At 44.4% G+C, this 19,002-nt stretch overlaps 1 long non-coding RNA gene across 2 annotated transcripts; it reads left to right on the forward strand.

Annotated features, from left to right (window-relative positions):
- The first annotated feature begins 812 nt into the window (after positions 1-812).
- On the forward strand, positions 813-5,116 carry LOC142765529 (uncharacterized). 2 transcript variants are annotated; one of them, XR_012884298.1, is made up of 3 exons: positions 813-991; positions 3,034-3,195; positions 4,882-5,116. It is a non-coding gene; the product is annotated as an uncharacterized LOC142765529 (long non-coding RNA). The 2 variants fall into 2 exon arrangements; XR_012884297.1 differs by having other exon boundaries at positions 814-991; positions 3,008-3,195.
- The last annotated feature ends 13,886 nt before the right edge of the window (positions 5,117-19,002 follow it).

The raw sequence follows: 19,002 nt of genomic DNA on the forward strand, positions 1-19,002 counted from the left end.
GTAACGGCTTCATGTTCATAGCAAATATTCTGAAAAATGACTGTGAATTTAGAATTGTTCTTGAATCGTTATTTGAATGTTGAGTTGTTAATTAAGAGAATACCAGTTTAATTGTGAGTTGTCAAGGTATTAAGAAACTTTATGAACATTCTACATTCTTCATGTATGTCCTTTCTGTTGTGACCCTCTATGAGGGTTGGCAGTATTAATAAATTAACAAATAAATAAATGAATGAATACGGGACGAATTGTAATACGGGATGTAGGTAATTAAGTAGGCAGCTTCACGATGATGTTGCAGCTACTTCTTGCTCTTATGCAAACGAAACATGGAATATAAAAAAAAAACATTGATGATTCCTCCGTTATAGGAATCGGTATAACACGCAATTGAAAGGCCTCCTACCAAATGTAGTTTAATATATACGGTGTAATGATATAAGCCTGCACAATATCGTTTGGTGCTTTTCAGCTAAAACAAGCACCATTTAACGTAAATTCATCCACGTAGAGGATTAGTGATACATCTCCATCCCGACTACTTACGTCTATGAATACTGATTAAGCAAGTAATTGAAGTCATGGATGCCCTTGGTAGCTGTATTAGTCAAACAGCGTGTTCGAACGCTTACTACTAATTTTAAAATATTAACAACCTATAAAGACTATTGCAAATTCTACTTCAAATATGTAGTGAAAAATAAAACACCATCTGATTACTACACCACCGCGTTCTAATGTTGAATATTTATTAGTCCGAAGCGACGTCCGTGCTATTTTACATTGCGGATATCCTGCCCGCAGTTGCCTCGACCGTCTGCTGAACTGCACGTGTTGACGATTTAACACGGCTGCATTTGCGGTTTATCATGCAATCTCACACGCTTCTCTACCTGGCGTACGCGGTGTATTGCAGCTGCTCTGTCACACGCGCTCACATATTAAGCCGAGTCATTTGCAGTTGAAAAGTCAACCAGAGGTTCTTCACAAGGTACGTGTATAATTTAACCTTATTCTAAAAATATCGTGTTAAAACTGTAGCGTCTAACTCGCACACAAACGGCATATGTCACGAAATTAAGCAATACTCAATCTCTTCTTCAGTGCAGAAGCACACTTCTAAAACAGTGATCTCGTACCCTATTCACGGAAAACCGCCCACTGCTTTAAACAGATTTATGCTCCTTTCAAGATGTGACAATAGGGACGGGATAATCACTCAGAAAGCTTGCGCAATCATACGAAACGCGATGCCTAATTGCAGCTTTTAAACAATTTCATTCAGTTTAGGGGTCACGTTCACCTTAAAAAAATTCACAGTGCCCCATTTTTTCTTAACGCCACAGTTCATTTGCAAATATTCGTAAGCACAATTTTCCGTGTTGCTTTTATGATTATCTGGCATACTTCATGAAATAGAAATATTTTTAGCTTTGGCCGACTTTTATGGCTATCTAGTGAGATACCGTATACAGCAAACACGTTAGTGTCGGTAGGAATATATATTGATATACATTGAGCGCGATTGGCTTCAGAAAATAAAAAAAAAGCTATAGCGTCTTTTCTTTTCTTCCTATGGCAAGATAATTAGGAACTCCCATAATCCCTGGTTATCCTGTCAGAGGCGCGTTTCAGCACGTCATGGTGTGATGAAGAGATTGAGAGCAACTTGACTAAGAAATTCGTAGTGCATGGGCGCTGTTAATGTTAGTAGTAATGAAATTGATTTCCTAGTTAAGATTGAAGCACCAGGATCGTAGTCATGATGAGCTTAGGTATTCTTACAACATTCAAGACACTTTCCAAACGTTTGAATATTTTCATCAGATCAATTGCTTTTTTTTATTAACACCTTCAACGGAATTGTAGATGAACGTACTCTCTTAAGCCGAATACAATCTGGTAGGACCAATCATTCTGGTGGTGGACTTATTTTCAATAATACGTTATCTAAATACAGCTAACAAGTACGAGAATGTCGTCTATGATGGGCATCTGGTGGATTGATTTTGTTTAGTGCGCGAGCCTTGAAAATATCAGGTTATAAGGCAGATGAGTTTTCCGGTCTTGCGTATATATAATAATGTCATGGCGTACCTTAACCCAACACAGCCTGGGTGAAACGGCGGGGCGACCAGCGCTGCTGTCACAGGAAGAGCTGCGGCCGGATACATAACGGCAAAGCAGGCGCAACGACACATCCGACCACGTGCTCGGCAGGAATATTTTTCTGGTCATTCACAAGGTCATGAACCCGTTTGAAAAACAGTGATTCTAGAGTTTAGCCAGATGAATAAAACAATCGCACAAGGAAGCAGCTGTATGTACGGCACATGAAATGTGGCTTTTATAAAAGCCGATTTACGGTGGAATATATATGTATACACACACACATACACACACACACACACACACACACACACATATATATATATATATATATATATATATATATATATATATATATATATATATATATATATATATATGATTATACATATGTGATGGTCGAATGTCACGTCTAGGACACTTGGCATGAAATGACCTATGTATATATATAGGCAGGCATGGTGGTGGAGTGGCCGTAGCGTTGCAAGTAGTCAAGTAGATCCTCCGTGAACAGCGACAACGTAGTTTATTTCTTTCAACGTTTTAGACACCGTCTGGACTTCATCAGGAAAGAAATTAACTACGTTGTGACTTCTCACGGAGGATCTACTTGACTATATACGTAGATAGATGCCCCCTCCTTTTTCACAACATGGGGCTCCCATCGAAACGTCGACAGCATCAACAGGTGTTCTAGAAAGGTGCATCTAACATTTAAATATATATATATATATATATATATATATATATATATATATATATATATATATCAAAATAACGGATGAACGCTCGAAAGCTTTTTATGCCAACGTTTTAGCCGAGGTCCGGCCTTGTTGTTAAAGAAACTTGTATTACTTGTTGATTTTGCAGTGCTATCTGCAATGTTCTTTTATTGAAGTTAACAGAACACAATGAACGCTGCAGCATGGAAAGTCATCGGCCTATTTACTACTGCGGTGTTGTCCTCGCTGCTGGCCGGCCAGGCCGAAAGCATCACCTGCGATCAAGTTGACGAAGCTACGTGCCAAAGTATTGTGGATCCGAACGGGAGCCTCTGCGAGTGTTGTCCGCCTTGCATGAAACTTCGTACGTTTGTGGCATTTATTCTTGAATTTACAAGTCACGGGTACGTGAGTGGGTTTATTGCTACATCGGCTACCGATTTTCGTTAATAAAAATAAACATAAATTACCAAGAAAAAAATAAGTGCCGCAGTGTGGGCCATCTTCAGCTCCACAACATGCGAGAAAAAGCAACACAGTGAAACAGTGCATCAGTCATGAAGAATCGACCACGAGTTTAGACACGAGCAGTAAGTTAACGTGTACATGCATAGACTGGAATATTTCGTACGGCCTATATTATGGAGCTAAGATTAAAAGCAGAAATATTTGCACATGACGAAGAAACATCCAACTATGGCATGCAGCAATTTTAAACGCACAACATATGTGTCGTTCATTGAGATTTTTAGTGAAGTCAACATTGCCCCAAAATACTGATTTCCTCAAACTATTTCCAGGAAAATAAGAAGCGATATGTAGGTCTTCCAAAAAAGATTTTTTACGAGAAGGTGTGCTTTGAACGAGAAAGTCTTCAGGAAATTCTTACGAGCACTCTTTCGTGAAGGTCAACGGCTGCCCAAGTGTTTTCCTTGCAGCGAATGGCCTCCTAAAAAATTATGTTTCAAGTTTTCTGTTGGCCTTGATGAAATCAACACTTTGGATACATAGCTCTGTGCAATTTATTCTAGATATTTAGCAACTTCATCAAATCGCTTTGTGTTACCCGGACGACAGCTCGTCTCAGCCGTGAACTTATTTCATTGCTTCAAAGGCAAACTTTGATTACCTGAAAGCCATTGCTTATCACGCTAGAATTCCTAGTGATTCATTCATAAAATCTGATCTATATAACCATTGACCAGTTTATTGCAAGACAGACGCTATCGGAGAGGCACTATAAATGTAAAGTACTCACGGATTGAACCGCTACATCAAATATAACGACTAGTATGCGCAGTTGCTCGAGATAGCCCTGTGATGTCGTTGACTAATCTAGTCCCCAAATATGCTGTTGGCTCTGATGTACGAGTTAAAATTAAGCTATTATCAACATAACTGCGAATGGGAGTGAACGTATGTGTGCTACGTAGCCCTAAATACTTCTGTTTAAATCCGTAAGTACTGTTCAGCGTGTATTTTTTGTAGTGTGTGCCACAAAAGTTTTGCAGAACCTGCAGCGGGTGGCAGAACAACAGAAAAACTAGCTCTCTGCGCCACTTGCCGTCACATGGTGTGGCGCTGACGCTATCGGCCCTTGGCCTCCATGATAAGTTCCGGCAATGATACATTGATAAATCTACTTTTGAAAGACAATACCAATACCCTGAACAACAGTCCGTGTGATGGTAGGTGCATGGCACAAAATCAGTAGTTTGCCACTGCTTCTCCACGCACAGCTGATGCTGCAAACTGTCGCGACTGACAACACTTTCGCCGGCTGGTCACAAGTTCGCACTATGAACAGTTTTGTATTTGAAAGCCTCAGGGTGGTTTACTTGACATTCATACTCACGTGACTATTTGGCTACGTTTGGGCAGCTAGTTATCAAACGTTATGGTTCCCTATACGTTGGATTATTAGTCGTATAAACTACGACTGTATATGTGAACCTTGATATTCTTTACGTTTAGCGTGCTTTGAGGGCTTAGTCCTGATGTGACTCGTGCTGACTGGCAGGCATCAACGTTTCCCGTTTTGGTCTTTCAGGTGACAGTGGGTCTCCGTTCATCGTCCCTTTCGTAGGACGAAGAACACCAAGAGCCTAATGAGCCATCGACGTATGTCGTGATGCCGAAACAGCAAAGTCCCTTGCGATACAGTTGATGTGAATGCAGTGTGTCCGAGTCTTCGAGTTGAAATACCTGGATACGATGTTTGTGTATGTGTATTACCCAAGCAATACGCTCACCGGAAAGAAATAAAGCCAGAAGTATCTTTCGGATTGGTTGCGTACTGCCTGCATTGCTGCGCCTCGTTCGCGAATATTCCTTCTACTAAACAAACCCTTGGTCTGAGACTAGTGTTTTGAGGTTGCATGATATATCCAAATTACCGCCGATAGAATTAACAACGAGATGATAGAAAAAAGACGAAAATTGGCAACTCAAGTGTCAACATTGAAATGCTTAAGTTTATGACAATGGTTGAGTGGCTGACTACGAGAAACGCCTTGCTAAAGTTGCAGTAAAGTATCAACCTGCCCTGTTTTTTACAGGCTTGTAAATAGCAAAGAAAGTTATGAGGAAGCACTACGCACCGAGAAAGAAAGGGTGTTCCAGCTGCACTGACGACGTACCTTTCACCGCAAAAATTATTACTTTACTGCTTTACTTTCCGCTGGTTCAATAAACAGTGTTGTCAACTTTTTTTTTTTGGGGGGGGGGGCAATGGACACGTCCTCAAAGTCGTCAGTTTTAGCGAAAAGCCACCACTTGATGCTGAATATGATACTCATGACTACTTTGCTCACCATTTTTGTTTTTAGTTTCTGTGTAATAAATAACTATTTTGAAAACAACACCTTGAACCACTTTCTGTGGTAGCGAGTGAGCAGAAAAATCTCAATAGGAAAACACTTTCTATAGTCTGGCGCTCTATTGCGACTCCAATGAATGTGCGGTGTGGGCAAATTTCTGCAGCTTCATGAAGGCACAGAAAATTTACCCAGGAGCCTACCGAGTTGGTCAGGGATACGGAAGGTTGCGTTCTTTCCATATGCACAGGCAAAAACCAGCCTAATTTTGGTACAGGAAAGCGTGGTCGCAGTTGAAAAGTGGATTTTTATAGGTTGATAACTGCAGTATGGTTCAAATAATGTTTTCTGCTTGGTGATGGGATTCTTATTCATAGTGAAAAACTGTGCATGACATTTGCTCCTAATGTAGGCACATTGTGCTTTTATTTTTCGCATACCACAGGAAGCAGCCAGCTTTTCAACTTGAACAGAGATTCCGACTCTTTCTATAATGGTGATTACACTTTGAACGCCTAATAACCTAATGCTAAGAAGGCATATTTCAACGCTTAAAGGTCTCCAAAAAATCGCGAAGACTTCAAAGAGACGGAACTCTCGTTAGGATGACTCAAAAGACGTTAAACTGCAAGACTCAATACTTGGAAGAATTAACAGACGCAAAAGACGCCTTTAATTCATATTGTGGCTTATATAAATCAGTGAGGAAAAGTGGGATTTACGCAGTTTTTGTGGTGCATGCGTCCATTTCTGTGGTCCGTTTATGTGGTCTCATGTGGTCCGTGGCGACCACATGAGACTGAGACACTGACAGGCAGACAATCTTAAGTGCTTCGCCCTTATAATGATTCGATGCTAGATGAGCCAGAAAAAGGAAGCCGGGATGTGTGCGAAAGTCTGATATCATTATTCAGCAAGACTGCTGACGGCTTATATAATATTCATTTATGTACTTTTGTAATACGTTATGTACATCAGTCAAAGGCATTGCAGTGTGAGATTGGGGGACCGCAGGCTTTGTGTTGAAAAAAATCTACAGGCTATACGTACAGCTAGCACGCACACATGAAATTCAACGTATATGTTGTTGAGAAACGGCGGACCGATCCCGCCGAAGCCACCACTGTTGCGAAAGACGGCGACGCCAACACGGTCCCGGAGGCGCCACTGCTTTCGACCCCGCCGGGAAGGTCACCAGCCGTTTGGTAGCGTATGTTTCTCAGCTCGCGACTGCTTCTGCGCAGAGCTGAGGAGACGAGCGGACGAGACGACGGTGAGTTAAACAAGGTTTATGTACAGCATATATACAGAGGCGTTACAATTTCGGCACTGGGGCCGGCAGAGACTCGAAGAGCCGAGCTCCTCTCTCTAATACATAGGTCAGCCTTTCGCCTAAAACCGCTGATCGCGACACGCCGCAGGGCTTCTTTTATTTACACCGGGCCCAACTAAAATGTCCAATCAGAAGCGCCGCTGGTCTTCAGAGCAGGCTCCTCCAATGGGGTTCGCCGCGCGATGCGTCAGGCCACCAGACATGAGGACGCCGGCTCGCTGTCACGTGCGACGCTGACTCAATGCACGTGGGCCACAGATGCGCCGCGCGTGTTCACGCCGTGGAGTTGTTCGCGCCCGGCGGGCTGCGGGCTGGCCTTGACCCAGATTGCCTGTTTCAGAGGCACGGACGTTTGACGAGGACTCGCTGGCATAACAGCACCCCCGCCGCCAGACAATGCACCGGAAAGACGAGCTGCTTCCACGGGGCTCGGATGTCAGGTGCGCTCGTTCGCCAGGTCCCTCCAGGTTCGCCTCCAGGGCCATGGGGAGAATACAGCTCCAGACTGTTCCGGGAACACATCCCATCATTGACGACGGATCCCCGCTCCACTGGCTTGTCGCCACAACTTGCTGGCCAACTTCGCTCGTCTCTTCTGACCATTTTCGGTTTCAGCACTTGTCGATGGTTCTGCAACTTGCTAAGAACGGTTCGACAACAGACAACACACGACACAAGCAAGTGCCCTCGGTCACCCGACAGAACACCAGACAAAGTATAGTACAACATATACCTATCTACGTGTTTATCGGAATTTTGTTCCCTCTACATCAAGAGGCACATGTGGGACAAAAGACCCCTAAAATGACAACTCAATTTTTTTTTCCCACGTACAACAACGTAACGGATTAGAATACCACATAAAGTTGGCCCCTTGAGATCACTCTGAACGAGAGCGCTCAGCCCAGGTCGTGATGAGGTCAAAATTTTGCCCCGAATCGCCAACGAGAAACCGAAAGGTTGAGAAGTTACTAGCTGGAACGCACTGCTCAATGCACCTGCATTAGCGTTTACCTTTTTTTTTCTTTAGCGAACGTCAAAGTTGCGCTGTGGAGCAACATGCTCCACCTCAGTAACCGGCCACTTTTAGGCGACGATACCTATGCGGCACCAAGAGCGGCTCACACTTGCGACGTTCCACAGGAGAACAACGATACGGCTTGCTAGGGATTGGTTCCTCACAAGTTAGCTCTATTCCGTGTTCGATCACCGCCGTGTCTCCGGGACGGTCCGAGAACACATATCCAAACTCGGAAACAATCCTTTTCAGGTCCTCCTCCTGGACTTCACTTAACCTAGGCTTTAGGTTCAACTCCTCCCAGATTACTTTCGATCCCCCTTCGAATATATCAGTAGAACTCCAAATTTCTGCTCCCTCTTCCTCTGAAGCATTCAACAGCTGATTGACGACTGCTTTCAAGTTGTAAATTTTGTTCTGCCGCCTTCCTACTTGCACCTCATAATTTGTATCGCAAGGCTTCGATAATACTTCGGCGGGCCCTTCCCAATCAACCTCAAGCTTGTTCCTTTTGGGTGGCTGCAGCCGCATTACCTGATTATCAACTTCAAAAGCGCGCTTCTTCCCCGATTTCTCGTAGTGCTCCTTCGACAGCACTTTTGCCGCGTTTTTCTGGCTTTCCACTCGCGCTTCAATTTGGCTTTCCACTAGCGCTTCAATCGAGAGATCCTCACGCTGCCCTCGAATGAGCGTCTCTCGATCAACTCTCGGCAGCTCGCTCCCACTTTCCGCTACAGGCGAGAGCGTTGCAACCCTCTCGCTCTGACTCAATGGCGCCACGTCGTCTCCCCCAGCGCATACCGCGCCGGCCGCTCCCGCGACGGGCCGCTCGCGTGACTGCTCACATGACTCATGCGGAAAATTTCCTTTCTGGGGTTCCGTCGACCCGCCGACAAGGTCACTTGAGAGTTCACCGCATGGAACCAAGTCAAGCTTCCGCGAAAGTTTTCGCGCTTGCGATCGCGTGGGAGCCATGCACGCTAAGTTGGGGAAGAACGATTTGCCCTGCTCTTTGAGAAGCTGCTCCGAGTTGTTGGAGAAAAGATAAGAAAAACGACCATTCAGCGCGGCAGACACAGCCGCTTCGGTGCAAAGCTTACCGAACGGGCCTTCAATGACAACGGTGGCGATTGGTAAGCGAACACTCTGCACCTCGGCGACTTGCCTGATCCACGCGCATTCTCCTGTGAAGTCATCCGGAGACACCAATGAAGGATGGACAACGTCCATGGTTGCCGCTGAGTCTCTAAGTGCTCGGCACGTTTTCTCATTGACCCTAATTTCTTGGAGATACGGCTCCAACAACCGCATGTTTTTTTCTGATTCTCGGATCGTTGCGAAGGCAAACTTTTCCTGACAGTTTCTCGCGATGTGCCCTTCCTTTTTACAGTTGTAGCAGATTAGCGGCTTCCGTTTGTTTTCCGGTTCTAATGCCTGTGTGGTAGAAACCTCACTCGATTTCTCCGCTTCTGTTTGCCCTTCCCCTACACTGTCCTTCGTAAGAGACGGGTCCTTCTTGAAATTACGGTGCGGAGCGGGTTTCCGTTGATCAGGTTTCTTTGAAAAGCCCTCTTTTCTTTCATCCTTTTCAACGCGCACTGCCCTGCTATGCAACTTTCGGCGAGTATAATACTCCTCAGCTAACTCTGCTGCCTTGTTTAGCTGTACTTCACCAAGTTTGTCCTGCAGCCAAAGTTTAACATCCTCCTCGATGCAGCGGTAGAATTGCTCCAATGCAACGCATTCCACCACTTTATCGCGGTCGTCATAAACACCTTCGCCCTTGAGCCATTCGATCAAATCGGCTTTAAGACGAAACGCGAAGTCAACGTGTGACTCATTCCCCTTTTTAGCATACCGGAACCTTTGCCTGAAAGCCTCGGGTGACAACTTATAACGTCTCAAGAGCACTTCCTTAACCTCGTCATAGCTCTCAAACGCTTCCCTCGACAAGCAAGTTATCGCGTCGGACACTTCGCCGGGAAGAAGAGCTAGCAGGTTCCGCGCCCAAAGAGACTGCTCCAAAGCATTTCGCTCACAGACGTGTTCAAACTTGACGAGATACTTCGCCATGTCCTCGCCTACTACGAACGGTGGCAGTTGGTCCCGAATTCTGAAACCGCTGACCTGAATCGTCGGAGAAGCTACGCTAGGCGCCTGCGAACACTGTAGGATTGCCAATTCTAGTCGTTTCAACTCTAGGCGCTCTTGTCTCTCGGCCTCCTCGCGCTCGCGAGCTTCTCGCCTTTCTTCACGTTCGCGAGCTTCGCGCCTTTCTTCACGTTCGCGAGCTTCGCGCCTTTCTTCACGTTCGCGAGCTTCGCGCCTTTCAGCCTCTTCACGAGCTTCTCGCCTTTCAGCCTCCTCACGTTCGCGAGCTTCTACTTCTCGCCTTTCAGCCTCCTCACGGCGTGCTTTAATATCCACCCAGGCCTCATCGACTTCCTCAGCCGACACTCCCTCATCCTTCATGATCTCAAGGATCGCTTGCTTTCGTTTCGCACGGCCCAAAGTAATGCCGAGTTCCTCACAAATTTCGATGAGTTCCTTCACTTTAAGGTTCTCCATCGTTCACACTAGCCTCTTGCTGTTTGCCCCTGTTAACAATTTACTTGCCGTACCCACTATAAGTCAACTAGCAAGACGCGCAAGCAACTTTTCACTCTCCCGTGTTTACCCCCTCCGCATTAACTTTGGTTTCAAAGCACTTCGACTTTGCTTGAAACGATCAAAGCTCACTCTAATGCTTCACACAGCCCTTCTCTAAACTACTACAACCTGAGCTAGAGTAGTCTGGTGAACTGAGGGGAAAACATCAGGCACTCACCGCATCGATGTCGCTGACGCCGGCCGATCCCGCAGCTGCCAACCACTGTTGAGAAACGGCGGACCGATCCCGCCGAAGCCACCACTGTTGCGAAAGACGGCGACGCCAACACGGTCCCGGAGGCGCCACTGCTTTCGACCCCGCCGGGAAGGTCACCAGCCGTTTGGTAGCGTATGTTTCTCAGCTCGCGACTGCTTCTGCGCAGAGCTGAGGAGACGAGCGGACGAGACGACGGTGAGTTAAACAAGGTTTATGTACAGCATATATACAGAGGCGTTACAATTTCGGCACTGGGGCCGGCAGAGACTCGAAGAGCCGAGCTCCTCTCTCTAATACATAGGTCAGCCTTTCGCCTAAAACCGCTGATCGCGACACGCCGCAGGGCTTCTTTTATTTACACCGGGCCCAACTAAAATGTCCAATCAGAAGCGCCGCTGGTCTTCAGAGCAGGCTCCTCCAATGGGGTTCGCCGCGCGATGCGTCAGGCCACCAGACATGAGGACGCCGGCTCGCTGTCACGTGCGACGCTGACTCAATGCACGTGGGCCACAGATGCGCCGCGCGTGTTCACGCCGTGGAGTTGTTCGCGCCCGGCGGGCTGCGGGCTGGCCTTGACCCAGATTGCCTGTTTCAGAGGCACGGACGTTTGACGAGGACTCGCTGGCATAACAATGTATATAAATCATTCACCACTTTAGAAATATTGAATAACCTGGTGCTTGGCAGTGTACAATATAATAATTTTATTTGATTCGCACACACAGATACACAAGGACATAGAGGAAAGAGGAAGAGAGCAAGCTGGCAACTGCCGCCGGGAGGGGCACAATGCCTGCTCACTCTTTCGGGGGGAGGGAAGAAACAGAGGAAACAAAGATTAGATGGGAGACAGAGAAAAGAAGACGAGGAAGAAAAAAAAAGACGAAGTCTTCGAAGAAAATGAGTAAAAATAAATAATAATAATAAAAAGACCGTCTTCAAACAGGTGGCCAGGTTCGTTTGATTCATAAATGTAAGGAAGCTTGGTGGGCCTGGTCGCGTCGGGAAGCAAAACCACTCAGAAAAAGGCAGTCGTCTAGGGTTGCGCACTTATTTCATAAGACTAATACTCTCTCACACGCACACAAAAATAACTACTCGTCTTGCAGTAATTCACGCCAGGCTGGGATGCAAAAGGGCTGGTGGGCACCTAACTAGCGCTGCCTTGGTTTGGCTTTTACACCCTCACTCTGCTCTTTGCCACCCCTTGATGTATGTTATACACTGCTAGTTTTGCTGTCTTTTTAGGGGTGAAGGTCCTTGGGGCGTGGGTCTGCCTATCCGATGATGGTTTATGTAGCCACCGGTGGCACATACCCCAAAGCGCGGTCCTTAAAATACCCGCTGGATGGCGGCACTTGTATATGATGAATACATGATGACAATATGTGACATGGCTGTACTTAGAGTGTTCACTAGGTAGACGGACTGACGTACGGACGTACAGACAGACGGATGGACTGACGGAGGAACAGACAGACAGAGAGGCGGACGCACGGACGGACAGACAGACAGGCAGAGGGACGGCCGCACGAACAGACGCACGGACGTATCGACGCAGAGACGGAATAATGGACGCACGGGTGGACGCATGGAGGAAGTCACGGAAGCACGGATGCACCGATGGTCACAAAGATGGACGGACACGTGGACGGACGTACGGACGTACGCATGGACGAACGGAAGCAAGAACGAATGGGTGGACGAAAGCACAGACGGACTGACGAACGCTTCGCCCCACCAATCATCATTCACTCCGTGAATATGCTGTGTTCTTTTTTGTCCGTATATTAGTGGGTGATTTTAATATCTCTTCATACGCCAGCTTGTTCCTCTGTATTTCTGTATTGTGCTGCCATTTTCCCCTCCATTTCTCTGATTTCTTTCTGATTCTTTATATGTGCTTGTTCCTTTCTCTCCCTTTCTGCGCCTACTCTTCGCTTCCTTTTTACTTCTCCTCACTCTCTTTCTCTCTCCCATCCCTCGGCTCTACTGCACTATACAAAGCTATGCTATGCGATAATAAGGTGTCTGGAAAGTCGAGTGGTTACGACGGTGCCCTTTGTATAGTATAAACGCGGGTTCGAGGCCTGCCTGGTCAAGAAACTTTTTAGCCAATAACTTCTAATATTTCTCTGCTTTCTCTTTGTGTCTACTTTTTCTCTCTTTCTTCTTCTTTATGTACCCGTTGTCGTGCCCATCAAATTTATTACAGTCCACTGTCAGTCCCTAAGTGGGAGACGCCCGCTACGCGCTAAGCGTGTCCTGCAGGACTGAAATAAAGTTTTTTTCATTCCATTCCATTACAGACAAACCGACCCACGTGTTCAGGGAGCGAAGCAAAAATAGAACGAAACGTTGACGATGAAAACGACAAAGTGCGGGCGGGTCCAAGTGATACTCATTTTTTATCTACAACACACGGCAATTCTCTACCACAACAGCTTCGCTGTAATAGTTACAGGTATAGAGAGAAACCTGGTATTCTGTGATGATAATGTTTTTAGTGTTTTTTTGTTGTTTTGTAGTTACTTCTCAGGTATCTTTTCTGTACCAATTTTTTTCAGCACTGTTAAATCCTTCTCCAGCAATAGCCCCTCTAGCAAGGCTGCAGTATGTAAATCAAAATAAAGTAAATAAATGTATTCTAAACATGAACCACTTGCAGGAGAAAAGGCACATTTAGGAATTCGGCTTTATGTCTTATCTATGTTTATTACTTGTGCATCGACAAGTTGAAAAAAAACATAGCAAGGTGGGACTCCTTTTTCTCCTTGTATCCATGAGTAACAATTATGTAGAAGTGCCAACGCATGCGATCAAAGTCTCACGACACAACAACGTTATCTTCTCAAGTACTGTGTACATCTCAGACCTGAAAAGCGGAGTTGAGTGCAATCGTGAAGACGGTCAAGATACGTGTGGTAGATTGAGACGTATCAACAATCAACGTTGGTACGATGTTTCTAGTGTATAAACAAGATTTATTGAATACTAACAGTGACCTGAGTCAACATGGTTAACCAATGCACTTTTGTGACAGTAGGCTTTATTTATTTTGTTTTGTTTGTCTCTGACACAAGGCGGCACATACACACTCTGGAGGATTGGCCAGAATGTCATGGTTTTAAATTTGTTTGACAATGTAAACAATGTTTAACTATTAAAAAAGAAATAAGTAAAAAAGAAGTCTGGGTAATATCTAAAAACAATTCAGATTTTACTGTGTTATTGCTAGTACACCAGACTGCGGAATAATTAACTTGATCATAGCAATATCAGTTGCGTTGGACTGTAATGTTTTTTTTTAAATATGTGTATATATTCTTTATCGAACATTTTTTAGGTAAATATTACAATTAGGTACGTTTAGAGGCTGAATGTAACGGCAAGCCCCATGAAAAACATCCATTTGGCAATGTCCCAAACCTGAGACACCGAAGCTTAGCTTAATTTCTGCAGTTAAATTTAGTCATAGTTTTGAAAGCGAAGTAACATGTAGTCTTGTTCTAATAAACGCGTAAAAGTAATGTTTATTACTATTATCTATGTCCCGCAGAATTGGTAGGGGGAGATAATGACAGACGAGTCCGGTGTAAATAAAAATTGAATAACACACGGCATCGAAATCTGGTGATCGTATCTTGTGCTTGCCGAGACTGAGTCCATTGAGCCTTACACGGAAATTTTAGATGCTGATTATCTGTCGATATTGTTATGGCTTCCACCCTAACAGTGCAAATGGCTAAGTTTCTAAATCTGACTGCTGTATATATCTGAATGTTTGAACGTTTTTGAACGTTTCAGCGTTTGCGAACGTTTCTGTGTTTGTAAGTTTGTGATAGCAGATATCCCTTAGTCCGCACCTGTCCTTGCGTTTCGGCCACCAAAATCCTTTCGCATGTGCATACTATACTTACTCGAGAAAGACCCGTCTGACAGAGTGCTTGTACTAGCAAAACATATACGAAAATATGTAGTAGTAAAGAAATGCTTTAACGGCTTAGTCAAAAACAATTTTCTGAGCATATACATATCTTGTTCAGTTTATTCTTCATAATTAGCAAAAAATTGGGAGACCCTCAAGCTTCACCTTTAATAATTGAACACGATAGCAAAATCTGGCCCCTAGAGCACCCTTAAATCGCTAAGTGCACACTTCTTCATATGTTTTGTTACATATACACGCACGCATACAAACACGCACACAGTAGATTGGACCAGCGCTCGCTATTATTGCAGAATGGGCTCGTTTTCGTCATGACACCTGTCAAAGCGTTAAAGAGGCCCTAAAACACGTACTCAAGTAACCAGGGAAAGAATTTACTAGAAGAGCTTATTGCCTCACGAATTTAACGCCGCAATAAAATTAAGAATACATCCAGTGCGAGTGGAGTTACAAAGGTTTGTCGCGTGCTACAATTTCAATATGTCTTCTCTCTTCTCTCATCCCGATGAAAGCGCTGGAAGCTAAGCAAGAAGGGGTGGCAGGGCCAAGAAACCACCGCGCCTCGTCACTTTGAACACTTTTTTTCTTCGAATGCGCAGCTTTTTCAGTGTGATCGCGCGCGCACGCGTAAACAAGTAGCGCCTCCCATGGCTATCTCAGTATCTGAATTTTTCCGTCTTAGACGCACAATTTTTCGCTCACAACCAACGGGGTCGATGCCGGCAGCGGGTTTTCTACGACACGAGCTCTTCAACACTATCGCGTTAAAGGTTTGCGAGCGTTTATGTCAGTGTGTTCACGATGAGACTCACTGACTCAGGAGATCTATAACCAGAAACGTAACGCACATTGCAGAAGGAAAAAAAAACTTAATATAATTTCAAAACAAAGTTCATAAGTCGCTTGTAAACTTGGTCACAACTATTATATAGAAACTATAATACTGACTTTATCTAGCAAAGATTTGGTTGGCTGGGGGAAAATTTTTACAAATAAAATAGTCTCTCCAGCAGACTCCAGTAAATTCACCGGACAGTTTATTTTACTCGTATGAAGCTATATTACAACGTTCAATACTTGTATAGTTTCTTAAAGTGCTTTTCCTCACTCCACAAGCTTCAGAAATTTCATTTTAAATTTTTTTGCGCAAACAATTTATACACGACTGTTTTTCTTTGTAATGGTAATATTGATATGTTAAAAATTCGAGAACTTTCGAGATTGATGGGGAAAAAATTTTCTCCCGCCTTTCTGAATATGCTCGGTCTTTTTTGCCTCCTGATTTGAGTACTATGAAAACTAACTTCTTTTTCGGGCTGCCGTGTGATATAGGTGCATGAAAAGAAACATAAACTGTCTGGAAATGAAACATAAACATACTCAATGAAACATAAAATATCTATCTTTAGATCCGTGTCAATCTCCCGTGGAATCATATATTTGCGATAATCATGGTTAGGACTCTAACTGTTGTTATGCATTCTATGTAGCTATCGGTAACCGTGGTTGGTTTCGTAAACATCGGCATAAATGGGCTTTTGTTGAAACAGGAAAGCCAATGAAGGTAACGAATATATTTTTTTGTGCTGGATGAAAAAAGGATGAGGTTTCGCATCTTACTATGATGCATCTATGAGGTAATAAAGTTCAATTCTCTTCGCTTTATTCTCATTCCTTATTTTTTTCTTCGAGGCCTCTTTTTACTGCCTTGGCAATACGCGTATTCTTCATGATGCGCAATATTCTGTTAGGGCGGGCTCTCGATCGGCAACAGACCTGTGGGCCGGTGGATGTTAGTAGCTGTCTCCTTCAAGGTGAGCCAGGATTCCACAAAAAGCCGCCCATAGTGATTGATCACCAAGGCGTAGACGCGGGACTTGTCAAGTTTGATGTGATGGTCATTCACTTCATTGTGCTCAGCGAGTGTGCTCTTTTTTCCGTAAGATGTTAAGTTGGGCCAGTTGGTTGGGATCCACCGTGAACTTGTCAACAGCGCAACACTTGAAACACAGGACGGGGAAGCAGCAAAACAGAGCCGTCTTTCTGTTTTTCCTTCCCTGTCCTGTGTTTCAAGTGTTGCGCTGTTTAAGTACACGATGCTTCTTTTCCACTGGAATGTGCACACATCTTTTTATCTTGACGCAGTCTTTTTGAAAAGTTGGTTGCTCACCCTCTCTCCCCCCCCCCTAACTAAGCGTCAAATCGGCACATGACATAGAGTACACCGGCCCATGAGCTTTCTCTTTAGGGCAGCCTATCTTCTTGCCGCAAAAAGGCCATGGGCTAGCAATCCACCTGTTACAATACACTTCCACGAAAAGCATGTCCGTACAGTTTCTCTAGGTGGATTCTGCGACTCTCTTTAAGCTTTGTGTGGCGATGACCCAACCTTCCCCACAGGGACACAGCGTGTCTTCAAAACTTCTACCCACGATTCACACTAACAAAACCGATTCCATCCGCGCAATATTTGTCCATGCCTGACACGCCAACAGCTGTAAATATTATATAAGGGGTTTAACGTCCCAAAACCACCATATGATTATGAGAGACGCCGTAGTGGAGGGCTCCGGAAATTTCGACCACCTGGGGTTTGTTAAGTTGTGCCAAAATCTGAGCACACGGGTCTACAGCAATTTCGCGTCAATAGAAAATGCAGCCACCGCAGCCGGATTCCATCCGGCGACCTGCGGGTCAGAACTCGAATACCTTAGCCATTAGACAGCAGCGGAGGGGCAAGGCCAGCAGCTGTACGACGCTGCCTCATAAGAATTCAATCGAGTGAGCTCTGGAAGAATGACACCTACAAGATGAAAAAATAACAAGTGAAGGGACAACATACGTTATTGAAAAACGTTAACGTAAATACGTTAACCTTTGCATTTCTCAAATTGTAACTAGTACATTACTAAGCTACCGAAAAAAGTAACATCTTACTGGTAACGGTGTTACTTGTAACGCGTTCCCACCAGCACTGTTCACAATAAATGTGGCAGAATTCATGAGCTGTAACGAAGACAGCCATTTTACCGTATTATACCACTTCAAGTCTACTCTAAGGAGGTCTAATTCTAATTTAGTTTGCGGTAAATACTCTGTATTAACACAGTCTCTCTTTGTTACAAGAAAAAAATTCATTCTTTTATATTTTCATTTGTCGAACAAAGAAATTTCCAAGCCTAACGCTGGAGCACGTTTGACTGCGGTGCTAAAACAAGGCGGCGCGTTTGGATAGCATGAGTGCGAATGCAGTGTGTCCTAGCTCTTGTATTTCAACAGTCCGATTATAGTGCAGGTTTCTTGTTACTATAACGTGTGCTTTCTTAGCAAAATGTTCATGGGGACAAAATAACACATGCCCGCACATATGCGTGTGCTGCCTAACTTATACGTTCGGCTTTTAATTTTGAAACCCCAATATACAGTGGCCCTGTTTAAAAAGTTGTATTCCGCTAAAAGTGTTGTATTAAGAAATTTCAACAGATCGTCTGCCGACCACGTAGTTAGCAAGAACGGCTATCAATTATTAGCAAACAAAAGCCTTCGCTAGTGTAACACTTGTAATAAGCCTAGCTGGCACAATACAGAGCCTTGAGGCGATGCTTTCCTTGGCTGCACTTGCTATACTCACTTTTGTGTGCCAGCCAAGCCTAGTACTCACTTGCTATGCAGAGTTTTAGGTTTATATTACCTCTAATACAATGTTTCCGTAAATTGCACAGTAACAATAAATAAAACAATCTAAAATTACGGTTGCCCAACCTAAGAACTGAGCAGCTAAACAAATAACGTTATAGCACCCTGAAACAAGTTAACAAGATCACGTACGCTTTGCTTGTAGAACCTCACATTGTAATAAAGCATCTGTACGAACATATTTCTTTATATTCAAAAAGAAAAACAAGTAACATATATCGTGTCTATGGAACAGCGTGTTGAGATTCACAAAACACTTATGGTTAAATGCAGGCGGAAATGATGCCTGATATACCTTAAAGCTTTTTGAACGTATATAGTGGTCTTCCGTTGTACTGTTCCAATGAACTGAAGTGAATGCAGTCATCGAAGTGAGAGGGTAGATGACTGAAGGCGTGTCTGCCTCTACTCTACCTCTACTTGTCGCGTCCTTTCACGTGCTTGCGCCCGTGGGACTCGATTAGAAGAGTTTGTGAACGCTATTAGCCACCGA

Source organism: Rhipicephalus microplus, chromosome 6 (assembly GCF_043290135.1).
Source record: "Rhipicephalus microplus isolate Deutch F79 chromosome 6, USDA_Rmic, whole genome shotgun sequence".
Lineage (NCBI taxonomy): Eukaryota > Metazoa > Arthropoda > Arachnida > Ixodida > Ixodidae > Rhipicephalus > Rhipicephalus microplus.